This window comes from Amblyomma americanum, chromosome 4 (genome assembly GCF_052857255.1).
Source record: "Amblyomma americanum isolate KBUSLIRL-KWMA chromosome 4, ASM5285725v1, whole genome shotgun sequence".
Classification (NCBI taxonomy): domain Eukaryota; kingdom Metazoa; phylum Arthropoda; class Arachnida; order Ixodida; family Ixodidae; genus Amblyomma; species Amblyomma americanum.
The window spans coordinates 119,938,029-119,955,538 of NC_135500.1; the positions used below are offsets into that span (position 1 = coordinate 119,938,029).

General features: G+C 47.4%; 1 pseudogene; it reads left to right on the top strand.

Moving 5' to 3' along the window:
- The first annotated feature begins 5,696 nt into the window (after window positions 1–5,696).
- Window positions 5,697–5,817, top strand: LOC144130700 (U2 spliceosomal RNA; annotated as a pseudogene).
- The last annotated feature ends 11,693 nt before the right edge of the window (window positions 5,818–17,510 follow it).

The following is a 17,510-nucleotide window of genomic DNA, read 5'->3' on the forward strand; positions in this document are numbered from 1 at the left end:
ACGCTAGTCGAGGAGAGTGAAACACACACACACACACACACACACACACACACACACACACACACACACACACACACACACACACACACACACACACACACACACACACACACACACACACACACACACACACACACACACACACACACACACACACACACACACACACACACACACACACACACGCACACACACGCACGCACACACACGCACACGCACACACACACACGCACACACACACACACGCACGCACACGCACGCACGCACGCACGCACACACACACACACACACACACACACGCACACACACACACACACGCACACGCGCGCACACACACACACACGCACACGCACGCACACACACACACACACACACACACACACACACACACACACACACACACACACACACACACACACACACACACACACACACACACACACACACACACACACACACACACACACCTGCATGCCAACTTAACACAGGCACAGACGCATATACATATTCGAACATATAGAGAACAAATTTTAGGGATGCAGCTAAGAACCGCTGAGCAGACACTGAAGAAGCAGCGCAGCGCAGGTTGCGATGGCTTGAAGACCTCGCTGTTCCGATGTTGAGCACAGCGTCGTGGGTTCGATACCTATATGCCGCATTTCGGTATGGCGTGAAATGAATGAACAAAAAATCAACCATGTCACCAGATTCTCGTGCATGTTAAAGAACCCGAGGTGGTGAGGATTCTGCTCGTCAGTAGCGCACCTTCCTATGCAAAGCTTGATTCAGCCTTTACTTTATCCTCATACGTCTTCCATTAAGCGCATCGACTGCACATCGGCACACAGGTGACTGCTTAGCTCCGTCACGTTCACATGATGGCGCTAAGAATGCGAGCTAAGGTGCGAGCTGCTCGCATGACGGCACTTTAAAAGGCAACCTTCTTATTCCTAGAAATTAGAAGCTTGTTTTATACCACGAAAACATAGAGACTGAGAGAACGAAAAGTAAGATGAACAAATTTTATTTCCGAGTTTGTCACTACTCCTGATTACAGGAATGTTTATCTTTTTTTCCTCCTTCCCGTAGACGCAGGGGGAAAAAAAAGGAACGCTTCCGCGGAGGTAGCGAACATTGTTTTCGCTTTCCCTGCTTCGTTGCCCTCTCTTTGCCTCCTCCAGTCGGTGCGCGCCCAATCAGAAAGAAATCCTTCGTTTGGAAAGTATACGAGGCGTAAACACTGCGTAAACATCGGCTCGATGGCGCCGTTGTATACTTTTCGAAGCACGCCGTGGATAAGCGAGCCAGCCAGCAAGCAAGCAAGCAAGCAAGCAAGCAAGCAAGCAAGCAAGGGAGAGAGCGAGCGAGTGAGCAACAGGGCTGCTACACCCTAAATCGCCGACCCTCTCTGAGAACAACAAAAATGCTCCCTTTTTCCCACTCTTCTCTTTTCTGCTGTCTGCGACTGAAACGTTGTGCGCAGATCAGAGTACAAACAACAGAGAGAGAGAGAGAGAGAGAGAGAGGAAAGGTTGCCGGCAAGACAGCATCGTAAAGCAAACACGGGTGAGCACGGCAGAAGCCTTCGGCATAGTGAGCCCCGAAGCATTGGGGAAAAGAGCTCTTTCAGCGCGAGAGGCTCACCTTTAGGGTTAGAAAAGGAAAAGCAAGGAATGCAGAAAATAGCCACAGAGCAAGTGGAATGCAACGCGCAAGATGGAAGTGGCGCATTCTCTCTCTCTCTCGAGAAAAAAAACGGGGCTAAAGAGACGCAGCGACCGCGACTGTTTGCGGTTGCTGCTCCAGGAACGTGTGCGAACGTTGTTGACGGGCTTACCGCAAAACCATGCGTCGTCGCCGCCACGGCAATCGTGAAAGGAAAAATAAGGGACGGATCCGAATAAGGACTCCAGAGGGAAAGGTAAAAGGGGACAGGCGGACAGCGAGGAAAGGGAAAAGGGAAAAGATGCGCAAGCAAAGCCATCAAACTTTTCCCTAGAAATGGAGTCGGGGAAACACATATGGAAGGAAAGGAAGAAAAAAGCAAGCGGACTCCAAAAATGGGGGAAAACGAGGTCCTCTCTTCTGCACCGAAGTCGGTCATGAATAGAACACATCGTCGCGCTCGCGACGAGAGCGCCGCAGAGCCCCGGGAAAAGGATACTCAGTTTTTTAGGGCTCGCGTAAACAGCGGCCAGGACAGATACAGCGCCGCCCCTTCCCCCTGCCCCCGCATTTCTGAGGTAGCCGAGCCCGGCAGCAGAAAACCCGAAAGGCCCATACTTTAAGGCTGCGTGCCCGACGCCGTCTCACTCCCTGCATTTATTTAGTTATTTATTTTTCATTTCACTCTTGACGCGACGAAAGATCGTCCATTTCAGACGGAGGTTTGAAAGCTCACCGCGTGGGTCGGATGAGAGGTATACAGCCCCAGCAAAAAAAAAAAAAAAAAGAACAGAAGCCCGACGGGGAAAGAGATCAGAAAATGGAAGGAAAAAGACAGCCAGAAAAAAGGCGGGAAAAGGAGTAAACTTCGTGCGGAGGAGCTCGCCTGTAGGGGTGGCAGCCCGGTGGTCGGGTTACGAGTTTTTGATGGCGGCTACAAAAGAGCAGCTTGTCCCCCCCCCCCCCCCCCTTCGTAATACACTCTTCCAAGGGTTCGTTCGCGCAGTTCGCACCCGCTGCTCCCAGTGCCATGCGGTCCACTATCGTTGGGTTGGTGAGGCAGAATGCCGTTCCCGTAGAACAACCAGCAGCAGCAGCAGTGGCAGCAGCCGTACAGCGACAGAGAAATTGTTAGCAAGCAAGTAGACAAGGAGAACAGGGAGAGAAAAGGCATGCCCATGCTTCCTTTCTTCTCGTTGGTGAAGATGATGATGTCTTCGGTGACGGCGAAGGCGACTGGTCCGGAGGTAGTCTTCGAAAATGACCGGTCATGTTCTAGGAGAGAGACAGAAGAGTAAATAAAACACAACAATGAACCCTGCAGGAACTGCAGCGTCATGCTGTGGCCTTATCGGCAGCTCTACTGTCTCCATCATTCTGAAGAGGTTGCCCTGCCAGGCTAATAGGTGGAATGCGAACAGCAATGTGCGTGCGCATTGAGTAGACTAACATGCTGACCGAGACTCGCACTGACTAATTAAATAATTTACGACGGTCGTTTAAAACTCTTCGAAGGTTAGAGCACTTTAATGGCGTTCAGAAGATGAATGTTGCGTAGAGGTTGAATAATAATCTATGGGACACTTATAGTTTTAGACTATGTGACATTCTTTTCTACCTAGTGTAGAACGCGCGTGCGGACGTTGCTGAAAACCAGGTGATCATTAATAAATGAAAGCCTCGTAAATTTTTGCAGTGATATTTCCTGTCAAAGCACTGAGCTGCCTAGGCCAAAGCTTCGTAACGAGTAAAGAATGTGAAATTATCAGGTAGAGTGCGCTTGATGGCATGGGTAAATACATTCCAATGCGTGGTAAAATTCTCGCACTTATGCCCTAACGGAAGTCAGCGTTGATTTTATCATATTAAAAGTAAATGTTTTAACAAAAGAGTTTAGGTTAACAAACGCTTTATCTTTCAGAGACCGAATGGTTCGCTAGCTGCTGGCTCAATATTAGGCAGCAAGTTTTAATTTTACATTAGTTAAAATTAAGGTCGAAAGAAGAAAATGTTGCTACAAATCTAAATACTGTACTGTAAGGCATGACTAAAAAAAAGTGGAACTCGCTGCTGCATCAGAAAAAAAAATTAGATAGCATCGAAGGCATGCGAGCATGTGGATTTAAAAACGACGAAACTGTCTTCTCATTAACCGGTAGAAAGTAATGTGTCATTTATTACTTAGTGGGGCCGCTTTATTAGTGTTAGCTGATTAGCTAGGCATTAGTGGAAGGCGGCGTGGTCAGCCGCGGGATATTTAATGTTTGCATAACCTCTACGCATGCAGACTTCTGCTAGTTTTCCTCCTAAGGTAGGTCGCACTTGTGTGAATCATAAAAGTGTCAATGCTAGTTTTATCTAAGCAAAATGACGCAATCACCTCGCTCTAGGAATTAGCTAGTAGGGTCGTTACAATGTTGCTTTTGTAGCTATAGGCAATGTTAGGTTATTTCGACTTAATATGTCCACAGAAAGGCTTCGACGTTAGCCTGTGCTCCTCTCTGCAGACCTAAGCACTGTGTCCGGTCCTTTATTCAACTATGTGAAATGTTCGCAGCACATCCAATGGCCGTGCCTAAGGGGGAAGAAGCAATAATGAAAACAGAGCACTAGTCACAGTCAGCAATAAAGTATGTATCAACCAACCGCAAGAGGTAATGCATATGAATTACGGTAAAGTATAACCAGGCGAATTTTTTTCTCCACGGCTTTTAGTTTAATTTAGCATCTTCAACTATGAGACCATAACAACAAGTTTCGCCTTTGGTTTGCCAGAGAAGAATTTAATTTAGACGTCAGAGAACTTGCAGGTTTTATTATATGATTGCATTGCGTTGTCATCAGTGTATAAACACGGTGTGATGAATGAATAGTGTCCGAGAAAACCAGTAAGACAAACTAAAAATAAAAACAGACCCACAGTAGAGGGCCCCCAGGCACGCCTTGATTAATGGATTTGGTCTCGGAGAAAGTATCCTCCACATAAACCATTTGTTATCTGTCAAGTGAGTAACTTTTCAATAAGGTCGCTGTTTTTTCCCCCGAGTACGGGGTCTATCTCGCAGTCAAGAGAGTTATCCCGGGAGCCGGTATCGTTATCTAAATTTTGGCTTCCTATCCCGACAGCCTGTGCTTTGGTTGTCAGGTGAGTGAGCGTGCACGCCGTGATGTTAAGGTGTGCTTCCAACCCATTACCTTTCTTGTGCCCTGTGGGTTTGCGGTGCAGTCTACAAGTTCGGTCACTCGTCCGTACTGGTTGAGGTTGCTGGTTGACGTACAAATCACGTAATTTTGGAGCTTGAATGTGCTTGCAGAGCAATCAAAAAAGTGTACCTAACTATCTTAGCAGTCGCAATGACAGGCACTCACTTTTGAAGTCTCAAAATGCTGGTTTTTGGTGGACAAGCATGCAGCTTACTGTATTGTTCAGTGCAAGCCGTAAGATACCTTGTGGTTGGCTCATGATAGCCATAGTCGCTTATGCACCATAGAACCCATTGCAACGCAAGACTTCCTATAAGGGCAATATATGTTGCTGGGCAAGTTGATTGGCAATTATTCTAAGAAAAGGAGAAATGGCGAAAGGCGGCCAACGACAAGAGTGGATACAACTGCGCTGAACTAACTTTTTCCCCCGGAGACACCCGAACCGCGCCCTTTTATATTGCGACAGAAACTTGGCAACCAAAAGAAGGCAGAGATGCGCATGCGCAAGGTTATTAAAAGATTAAGCGAGGCAATAGCCATACCAGTCCCCGTCTTTCTTTACTGTTACCCACAGAAAAAGGAATGGTGAACCTTCTGGTGGCCATGATTAAACGGGACCTCATCGAAGGTGCTTGAAGAGGTCAAACAAGGAGAGCGTGTGAGGAAAGATGAACCAGCAAAATATAAAGATGCGAATAAGGCTACAAGAGGCCGTCATTAAACTGTACACATCTGTTGTCAAAAAGGCCATGTTAGCAACTGCTCTTTCTTGTATGAATAGGCTGTAACTGCTACCGGCCTTGCGAATGTCCGGACCCCGTAGAATATCTGGTACGGGTCCAATTGAACTTATTTTTGGAAATGTGGCGGGGGGTTTGAAGGTTGCTTCACTTCCGCCACCGGTTGGCCCGGTATTGCACTACCTCCGGGATCGGCCTTGTCTTTAGCGCGTCTTTACTATCCTGTCTTTCTATCCCATCTTTCAACACTCCTACTATCTGCACGTGGTAGCGATTGTGTCTAGGCTTGAGCCAGTGAGCAGGCCTGTGCACTTTCCTTTTCTTTCTTCCTGGCAACAACAGACAGACAGACAGACAGACAGACAGACAGACAGACAGACAGACAGACAGACAGACAGACAGACAGACAGACAGACAGACAGACAGACAGACAGACAGACAGACAGACAGACAGACAGACAGACAGACAGACAGACAGACAGACAGACAGAGACAGACAGACAGACAGACAGAGACAGACAGACAGACAGACAGACAGACAGACAGACAGACAGACAGACAGACAGACAGACAGACAGACAGACAGACAGACAGACAGACAGACAGACAGACAGACAGACAGACAGACAAAGACAGCCAGCCAGCCAGACAGACAGACAGACAGACATAGACAGACAGACAGACTGACAGGCAGACAGACAGACACAGACAGATACAGACTGATAGACACAGACAGACAGACAGACAGAGACAGACAGACAGAGACAGACAGACAGACAGAGACAGACAGACAGACAGACAGACAGACAGAGACAGACAGACAGACAGACAGACAGACAGACAGACAGACAGACAGACAGACAGACAGACAGACAGACAGACAGACAGACAGACAGACAGACAGACAGACAGGCAGACAGACAGACAGACAGACAGACAGACAGACAGACAGGCCTTCCATCGGAAGCGGAACTGCTGACAGCATATCTGTGTGGTTACTATCCTTTGCTGAGGTTAAACCTGGTAGCTTCGGTTCAAAAATATTCACAGCAGCAACAATTATACGAGGATGTGTTCACTGTGACCTTTTTCCCTATTTTAAATGGTTCCTTTTTTCGTTGGGAACTGAGGGAGCGGGGTGCGAATGAGCTCAAATTTCAACCGTTATATTGCAGTTCAGTATTGAAGAAGGTCGACCAACTTGCGAAAATCACCTACAGGTACGTACTCAGTATTACATGCACTACCGCGATTCCCAGCACTTCACAGACTGTTGGTTTCAGGAATCAAAAGGAAGTAAAAATTACCAACAATAAACATTTATAACGTATGCTATGAGTTTTGTTCATAACGTACGCAGTCATTTAAGTTTGTCTGGAAATTTATACACACAAGATGAAAAGAATGCATTGCAAAGTTCTCTTTCGAGTCTGAATTGCCGGTATTTTTTTTTTGTATAACCTTAAATGTCCTAGAGTGCTGGCAGCCCAGTTTTCATCTGGGCGAGAACTTTCGGGCGCCTGGCGCGAGCGGGCCGCTTGTCAAAAGAATGCATGACCACTAGCACTCACCGTGGTGCAAGAACTCGCAACATACCCCAGACCCCATACGAGTGATGCCTTATTGCAGAGTCCCTGAGAAACGTCAGGAGAGCATATACATTGTTTCATATCTTCTCGGAACGTACGCTTCTTTAGGAAAGAAAAAAAAACGTGCTGGGAAGTTCTCCATTGATTTCTGCCAGGAAATGCTATTTGAACAACAAATTGACCTATCGAGATCCGCGTTTGTTGTATTTTTTTTGTGCGTGTGAAATTTCTTGCTCCTTAGCTTGTGTGTTGCTTTTTATACGCCGTCCCAATTTCGGTGCTACGGAGGATAGATTTGTTGAGATGAAGGGAGGAGAAGGGGGTGGGGGGGGCAGAAATATGCCAGACGTTAACTGCGGGCACAGAGCACAGTTTCGCAACATGTTGCTGAATCAGAGGCGAGCAGTGCGATAACGGATAAACACAACACGGGCACAAAGAAAGAATCAGGTTAAAAGAGATGTGTGCAACATGCGGAAAAGCAAGGAGTTGTGCAATCTAACAGGCCTTCAGAGAAGGTCTAGAGGGTCGCAAAGCAAGACACATGCACATGCGGTACTTGAATCTGCCTCAGCTCTTGGGAAAGCTGTTGCCAGAGTGCAAGTGTTTGGCAACTTGCTTTGCGCAAGCCGAGGTCGGAAAGCGGTGATAGAATTTCCTTGCAGAACACATGGGAGAGACGCAACTCGGGCAACGTCCCCGTCGGCGGTAGGCTACGTACTTGTTGATGTTTTAGCTGTGGGATATTCGCATGGAGCCGCCGTTTGTCAGCTCACAGCCGTAATAAAACGCGAAGAAAAAAGGGAAAGTATGTAATGGTTTTTACGGTGCCATAAATCACCACGCTTTATTTCACTCAACATCTTTATTTACTTTTTCCGCAGTTGCGATGGTAATACTTTGACTCCCCAGCCACCGTGGGAACAGAAATGAATAAACGTCACATGGATGAACAAACAAGAATACGTGACCTGACGTAGAAAGGCTGGAGGCAAGGGTGAACATTGAGCATGCATCAGCAGAGGGAAGCAGCCATGAACAGCAGTAAAACAGAAGTGGTTACCAGGGAAAAAGCCATCTGCAGAGGCGTATTGAGTAAAGAACGTTTTTCCTTTTCTTTTCACTCATTCCACTCTTCCGACCTCAATCCGGCTGGCGCACACACATCCGTCAAATGCTAGGCTTAGAGTCTATTGATCTAGGAGACCTCAAAGTAACTGCCATGCGACCGAGAATTCTTCCCAGCACCTATTCATATTTCAGACCGAATCCAGGGTTTGAAATTGTAGTCATTTCAGTCAAAATCGTCCGCATTGAACAACCGGCTTCGCACTCGCACTGACCAGAAATGCATGCCCAGTCCCAACTTTGTTCTATGAGGGTGGGAGCTCCACTGAAAAACAAGGAAAAAGAAATAATGCCTAAAATAGCAGCCAGAAAACAGTAACCCCAAATTTTTTTCTGGGACCCTAGCGCTGCACGCCACTAAATGTCTACGATCCCTTTTTCTCAACTCTTCTTTGTTATGGCAAAAATATTCTTGTTTTTCCTTTGCGAGCCACACCCCTACCTTCTCCTTTGTTCTAAAAAAATTGGCAACAGCACTCCAAAAGGGGGAAAGGGGATAAAGCAAAAAGGAACGGGAGTGCAGCCCAACGTGCGCACCGTGATCACTGCCGACGGAGTGGGCCATCGTTCTTCTGGTCGGGAAAAGTTTTCCCGACCGGGAGGCGTGGCGGCTGAGCAGGCTCCCGGACCCCCGAAAGGTCGGCGCGAAGGTGACGTCGAGGCGGATTACAAATGGCGGGAATCCTGGCCGCTTTTCACTTGCCCCGGGCTGCAGGCAGGGCACCGCCGAAAAGTTTGGGGACGGTGTGGCAGCGGGCACCGCCTTAACATGTTATTTGTCCCCGCGGACACTCGGATGGGGTCACGAAGCCGCTGTTCAGTGAACGCCAGGCAGCTCCGCGGGCTACTTGGCGAGTTACTACTCGGATACTCTTGGTCGAGCATTCCGGAGAAAGGAAAGACAACAAAAAAGTGGGGGAGGAGGGGGGTTGCTGGTGCGGGGACCTCAGCGCGTACTGTCTTTTTGGGCGAATAAATGATCGGTTAGGGCTATAGAAGAGACTGTCGCAGAAATGAGATTTCCGACACAACGCATCCTTGGTAGCTCGCGTGATGTCGTTGGGGCGATGGTGGTTGCAGTAAGTATACGGTTTGGGCGACTGTACTTGGCCTAAGGCTGCAACCCAATATCCAACGTCAGGATAAGGACATTTATTACTTAACTCAAAAGCCCAACTGATATGAGAAGAGTTCAGGGGGAAATGCAGGGCTGCAAATGTTTAATTTTGATAACGACGATTTCAAGGCATGATTAGGCCGGTTCTCATCTCCCGATTTTTAAAGCTGTGGTTCTTAACCGATAGTGAAACTCTTCCTTGCTTCTTCGCAGGTTAAAAATAATAAAGTAAATTCCTTTTTCAAAGAACTTGGCCTCAACACAGTCGTTATTACTGCATTCGATGAAGCTATGATAAATTTGTTTTTGATTTGCAGTCAGAATCTCTAATTATTTGCAAACTCTTTCGGTCTATGAAGGTGTAGCATTGGTGCTTGCCAAAGGAAGCAAGGGATCGCATGAAGCAATGAAGGAAATCTCCCAATGTGGAGCACGTTTATAATAAGAATGCAGTTACTTATTGGCATCCATCCAAGCGCAGCTATGTGACTACAAGGGAAAGCTACACAGCTTTCTCATTTTGACACTTGAACAACCCTGTTCCCATTTCGAGTTGTTGATCAAATCTCTATCGCCCTACCGTAAGTTCGACGGCCTGACTAGCTCAGTTGGTAGAGCGACTGCTACGGTGAAGTGGTGGTCTCAGGTTCGAGCCCCAGGGCATAAAACTGAGCTGGTTGGTATACGTTCATTATGAAAAATGCAGGCGCTAATAAACAATGACACAGAGGGGACACAGCGCAGAGGGGACAAAGCGCTTGGGTCCCCTCTGTGTCGTTCTTTGTGCCTGGATTTTTCATAATGAATCGGACACCAGCCGAGGACGAATTTTTCTTTAACTACGAAGTTTCAGAAGAAGTTGTGCAGTTCTCTCTTGTAGACGTATGACTGCGCTTGGGTGGATGCCAATAAGTAATTACACCTTTATTATGAAGCAATTAAGTGGGAGAGGTTGGAGACGGGGCGAAAGTGGGAGGAGGTTGTGCAGCCATCATTGTCACAACTCGCTAACATGTATTAACTGCGGGCTAGATATTTTATCTCAGTACATGGCAAACGCAATCTGCGTAGCCAAACGGCAAAAGCAAATTCCTGGACGCAGCAACTAATTGCCACCGCAGCGGTGACCAAGTCGTCTAAGCATCCACCTCGCATGCGGGAGGTGCGGAGTTCGATCCCCAGTGCCGCCGGGTACCCACCGGTGATACAATGGGTACAAGCATTCCTCTCGTCTGGTGCTCGCCTTATTTAAGGTGAAATGCTTGGGAAGTGGGTCTTTGACCCAACCTTGAGTAGAAGGAAATACATGAGTGTCTTTGGCCACAGATGCCCTTGCGCCTTAAAAATCTATCAACATCAGGAACTAATTGTCGGACGCAAAGCACGGCAGTAATCCACGTATTGTTACCAACCTGTCTGGTATGTTGGAACATTATGTAGAACGAAAAGTTTTATTTAAGCAATGCTGAGTTTCGTTACGGCTATTCGGTTTACCTTGACTTGTTCGTCTAAGCTTTGTAAAACTTGAGTTCGTTGTCAGATTAAATTGCCAGATGCCAAAAACGAATTGAAATAACCTTTTTCGTTAGCTTTAAACAGGGTCATTTAGTTACCAGAAAAGAATTCACACGTCTTGACTGATGAGCATTTTGGCAATGCGGGAATGTTTAATTTAGTTTGTGTATTCAGTAATTAAGAAATAAATACTTTTGTTCTGTAATGAGCAAAAGTTCATGGTGCGCTTTAAATTCAGCACATACTTTTTTCATTGCACCAGTATAATGGGCAATAGTACTGTACAAATGCCGGAAAGTCAGCTGTTTTGATCATAAATCCAGCTGGTTTGATAAGAAAAAAAAGCTACAACTAGCCAAAGGGTCTTGCTCAGATCAACCCCAGTTGAAATGGTGCCCTGTATGAAAACATTAGGTGTTACATTTCATGAGACCTTATCTAGAGGTGCACTTATTAACTGCTTAACAAAAAAAAACGCTCGCAAGTAGTCGGCCTCATATATCGAAATGCAAGTGTACTACCGCGTATAGTAACTATGTCACTCTATAGTGCCTTGTTTTGTTCAAGTCTTGATTATCACCATTTAGTTTGAGCCTGTACGACGCAAAACAAAATACACAAAATTCATGTACTGAAAAAAATGTTTCTTCGTGCCGTTGCAAGTGTCCCCATGTGGTATCCCTCGGAACGATTATTTCTCATGTATAACGTGATGCCTGTTGCGAAGACTTATGATTATCGTCTTTGCAAACAATACAAACAAGAGATAAAAAATGGTACTTGTTTCTTGCGCCAGACAGCCAGCATAAGAAATCATCCTAACACATACAACACGCGAAATTTTGAGAGATGGGAAGTTGAAACATGTAGGACAACATATGGTTTACAAATGTTAAAAAACCGGTCACCAAGACTTTCAAATGCATTGCATAAGAAAAACATACCAACGCGAGAATATTACTTTCAAGAAATTCGTCACTACTTTGGGAACTAAAAAAACAATCAGAACAACAAAATATTCTGACAACATTCTATCTCAAACCATCACTTTCATTTGCTATGTTGTCTTTATATATCTCCGGCGATGGGATTTGTTGAAACTGTGTACCCTCTTGTTACAGTCAAGTTTTTGCGAAAATTTCCTTTTTTCAATGTAATAATTTTTGTTTGCTGTTTCACGCTTTGTTGTATATATTTGTTTGTGCTTTCCGACCACTACGTGTAGTTGCCAGTGGGGGGCCTGTTGCCTTGTCACGCTGCCTTAATGACAGCTTTTTCGGCAGGCCTCTGGGGTGCATGTGCTTGTGATGCAAATAAAGTTATTATTATTAAAGTTATTATTATAAAAACACGATTCTAAAAGATATGCGACACAATTTAAGTAAGCATAAAAAAAGAAGCTGTATACACGCAGCTTACTATCAGAGCAGCGTGCGCAGCATTGTTGTGGCAGGAAAAGTGAAATAAAGCCTTTATATTTAGAAAAAATACACGTGCGGGCTGTTCTTGCAGAAAAAAAGCAGCGCTCGATAAAAATGCTGCGTTAAGGGCATATCGTCACTGACTGACGTTTCATATCGGTCCAAAGCACTTTGATAGAAAGGCTCTTGGGGCGAATTAGAAGGAGTTGTTCTCTTGAAACTATCAAAACTGAGTTACATTTATGAGGTTTCGATGGTCGCCATGCAAAGTTAAAACAGCTTCCGAAGGCAAAGGAGTCAAAAGGAGGAGGAGTAGGAGGGCAAGGAGAAAAGTCCAGGAGAAAGAAAGCTTTAAAAAAAGATGGGGAGCAAAATAAAAGAATCTGAGAGAATAGTTTGAACGCAATAGAAAAGAAAGAAATGAAAGGGGATTTCACATCTCCTTCTAGGGACATTCTTCGAACGTCGTGGAAAGTATTACGACACCAGCGCGTTGTTATTGGATTAAGAGAGCACACCACGACTCAAGAGAGCACTCTGTAGGGTTCTCTCCCTTTCCCAAAGGCCGATCACTCCTGCTAAGCGTGTTTATTGCGCGGGTATTACGTTCCTTTGCGTTTAGTTTTTTTTCAGTTTGCTATGACAGGAAGAAAATAATACAGGGAGGGGGGGGGGCATATTAGGCCCATTGTAGATCGTTTTGAGGAGAAAGGCGAACAAAAACCGAGAACAGAGAAAAAAAGAAGGTGATCCAGGAGAGGCGACGAAGTGGCGTCGTCTGCGAAGCGACGTCAGAGGCGAACACGAACATAAGCAGACGCGCGCACTCGCAAGAACCCTCAGAACGACGCGGAAGGGAGAAATACGTGTGTGTGTGTGTGTGGAAGAGGGGGGAACGGAACGGGCCGCCACGTCGCGGATGAAGATCTATCAGGCGCCAGGACGCACCGTCCCGTTCCGGAAAGCGGGCGCTTCTCTGGTGCCCCTCTTTTCAACCCCATCTCTCCTCCTCTCCCTTTGCTCCCGACACCCATCCCTCGGAGCCCAATCAGGATCCGCCTCGCCGGTGCCGTCACCGGGACGACGAGTCAATACGTGTGGCGACGCGGTGTCCGATACAGCGGGAGGACGACGGCTGCCGCGGCTAAGGGGGAAAAAAATAAAGGGGAAAGAAGGGAGCGAATCTAGGGCGCGCTGGGGATAGCGGGAGAGGAAGAGAGGTGCTGCCGCGGGATGGAACAAAAACGAAGTGGGAAAAAAGGCGATGAGAGAGAAATGATGCGGAGAAGACGGTGGGGGTGCGCTGACGCCAGGGATGCTGCTGCTTCTGCAGCCGAAGCCGATGCCGGTGCCTGGCCGGGACTGGCCGGTGAATGGATAGGCCGATAGCTGCAGCTTCACTCGTGCCGCTCATCACTCTCGTGGTACCTCTGCTTCCCCATTCTCATCCTTCCTTCCACTTTTTGTATTTCGTTTCGTTTTCGCTCTATTAGAGTGTACGGTCGCGCTTTTATTGGGCGCCCATCTCTCATTCCAGTTTTGTTCGCCGAGGTTCGACGGCCTGTAGAGGTAAGGCGCCCGACGAGCCGCGGCAGATGACGCGAGACGACGAAGCGCCGCCGTGCGGAGGGGGGAGGCACACCGCGAGCAGTCGCCCCACGAGGCAATCTGTCAGGGCGAAGAGAGAAAGCACTGAACGGCGCCGCTACCGACGCGACAAACGCTGACTGCCGCCTGGAGTCGTTATTTCGTGGGGCACTCAGAAAAGCGGCGCTTTGGCGGACGCTCTCTCAACCCGAAACGAAAAGTTAAGCAAGCTCGTACCCTTGCGGCCTCCGTAAATGCGACTCTTAGTTTAGGACTGCTTGGCTAAACCTTTCGACAACAACAGCAACCACGAACAAGCCTTGTCCATCTCTTTTGTTTTAGTGCTTAATGCAAGATAGAGGAAATGCTACAGCAAGCGACAGATATAGACCGAGAGCAGGGTAGTAGCATAGGCCTAACTGGTTCTCCGCAAAAATCAGAATGGCTCGAGCCCCACCCGATGACCCAAGTCCTCCCCAGATATAAATTAGGATCGACAACTAACTAATACCGGAAGTCCGAACGCTTAGAGTGCTAGGCATGTACTATCGGGGATAAAGTTTGCGGGACGCCGGTTCTTAAAAAAACGTTTACTGCAGCTACACCTCGCTATCCAGTCGCCTGATCATGTCACTAGAAGAAGGAGCGTTTAAGCCTTCAATACCTTCATACAATATCAGGCGACTGGTTAGCGAGGTTGAGCTACAATAAAGGTTTTTCCAATAACTCGCATCTTTTAAACTTTTGTCCCCAGTAGTAGATCCACAGCAGTGGCCGGAACAATGCTGTGATCGGCCACCCCAGGGCATGTACTGCCAGTACCAATCTTCTGATCCGCGGAATCACGAACAGGCACAGATGGATGAGAGAGACGGGTACGCGAAGGCTAATTCGATCGAGCCTTGATTCTCAGCCGTATCACCCTACAGCCCCCTACCTAAATCTCTCCATCACAGAAAAGGAGTCTCTCAACAAGCTTATACGTCAGGCGTATCAGACAGCCCTCCGTCTACACCAAACTTCAAAAGAGAAGTTAATACAACTCGAAATCCATACTTCTATTGAAGGGCTTACGCAGGGACATCTTATGGCACAGTATGAGCGACACTCTCAAGTAGCAACAGGAAGGGCCATTGTATCCAAACTGGCAATAGGGCATAACACCGTGCATAACCACATGCATACCATTCCTGGAAATATAACAGATCATATAATCACACCCCCACTAGCAAAAATACGCACCCAACCAATAATCAGGGCTGCCGTGCAGCCAAAGCTAAAGCTCTACATAATCATTACTCCACCATACCAGGAACAGTCCACGTAGACGCGGCAGAATATCTCAGTTAAGCAGCTTTTGCTGTCGTAGACAATCAGGGCTCCCTATCTCAGAAGCTACTATCACTAAAACTATCCAACCAGCATAAGCTTAGGGGGCAGCCATTGCACTCGCCATCGCGAACACGAAGGCGGAATACATTCATAGCCAGGTTCCAATTCAGCAAGCAGATATTTCGCTAAAAGGATTCATACCCCAGCTTTGTTCATCCTAGCCAAAGCTAAACGATTGAAACAGGCCATCCACATCACATAGGTCGCTGCTCACTCCTGCTATGAAGGAAGCATGGCCGCCCACAATCATGCTAGAAAATTATTCGACCGGGTAGTGGATGACCCGCACCTGGGAGAGCATGGTCACATATCATGATATCAGACTCCATTACAGGAATGAACGAATAAAATATTCTCCCCCGGCTCTCCCCCCCTCCCGCTCCCCTGTATAAATCCATAACCAGATCAGAGCAAGTTGCCTGGAGTCAAAAGCAAACCTAGAACTTTTGGAATCCCTATATGTATATTCCATCATTTACCCTGACGGTATATTAATAGCGTTGCATTTTATGCACTCAATTTAAAACTATTCTAAATAACATGCTACACGAGTGCTCTAAGGATTTACACCCTCGGGGACTCCAACTTTCAAGCCAAAATCAGAAGGGCATTGCGTTGCTCAGCTCAGATCCAGAGACACAACTCCGGACAGTGAGCTGGGCCCTAGAGGTCGCCCGGAAGCACGGACATCCCGCCACATGACGCAGTCGTTAGGGCCCATGCTCGTTATTGCAAGGCGACCCCTAACCTCTCACCCTCCTTCTCTTTAGACAAAGCTTTGCGACCACTACCAAGCACGGAATTCTCTGAGGTATTGCCGAAAGGAAAGGCCCATAAGTGGCTCCCTGGCTCAGTGTATACACCTCAATCGCGCTTTGAGCTACATGCGGGTAGTGACAAAGAGATGTGCGCTGCATGCGTTGGCATTGACAACGCTGTGGCAGAAACGCCGCTCTGGAGCAGCAGGACACCGGCTTTCACTCGGTTCACTGGTGTTGACGTTTACAACGTTGTCAGACTTCGTTGATTTTGAGGAAAAGACAGGCGCGTAACTGGCTCCCTTGGTCAGTGGGCACCTCAATCGCACTTTGAGGTACATGGCGGTGCTATGCACGTGCAAAAATCGTACTTTCGCACAATATTTCTTGCTCAGTAACACTAACCCCCCAGTCATTTTAACTCGATAGCGTTAAAGGCCCCACTCCAGAAAATCTAGTGTCGGCGCCGGCGTTGTCGCCGTTGTGAGCGAGAAATCACGAGCACGACTCCGGAAGGTGGTGCCCAGAGAGCAACCAGGGAGGCAGGCGGGCCTCCTCGGTCACGTGACCTTGCGGCGTCATCACAGCCTGCCCACCGTGGCAGGTGGCAGTTAAATTAATGATTGGTCGCTCGGGAAGAGCAAGTTGGGCCGCACAAGCCTACACCGCCTACACTCACAAACAAGACCTTTGGAGTGCACTTCATTCCTGACTATCAAAACCCTTCGTTTAAACACTGCTGTTCCTGATAGAACGGTGGTATGGAAGGGGTCTGCCGCCGTGTATTTGTTCTCGTCCAGTTCTCAAATATAGATGGTTCGTTCTCAATGTCGGCCCACCTGAAAGGGGTACCTAATGAATTCATGCGCGAGGTGCGCAATTCTATAGTAGATGTTAAACTCCATGTGGGGCCCTTTTTTAAGCAGAGATTCAGCCGGCAACGCCATTCAGACGTACCGGTAGGTAAGAGTTCTTTCGTTCTTTCAGAATGTTTTGAATTCATGTCCAGGGGCGGCATTCCGATGACGACTAGCTTTTTCACGCTGTCCATATCCGGAACGACGTGCGCACAATTTTAAATGTCACCGTGCACTAACTTCTGATTCCACTTCATCGACGTAATTTTTTTCTCAAGGTTTACATCGGGCTGAAGGACCCCTATTCCCCTAGTCGAAGCTACAATACGGGTGTCAGGTCAATATCCCTTCCCGTGCAAATCAACTTTTCTGGGCTTCTCGACAGTGATGAACTTGATCGACAATCCGTGAGTTTGCATTCACGTGTTTCGTGTAAACCACGCAGTGCGCTTTCCGGCTTTGAAAAGCGCACTTGCTCGGCCAACAGAGGAAATTCCCGATACAGGTCGTAAGTCACACGGTCGTAAGTCACTG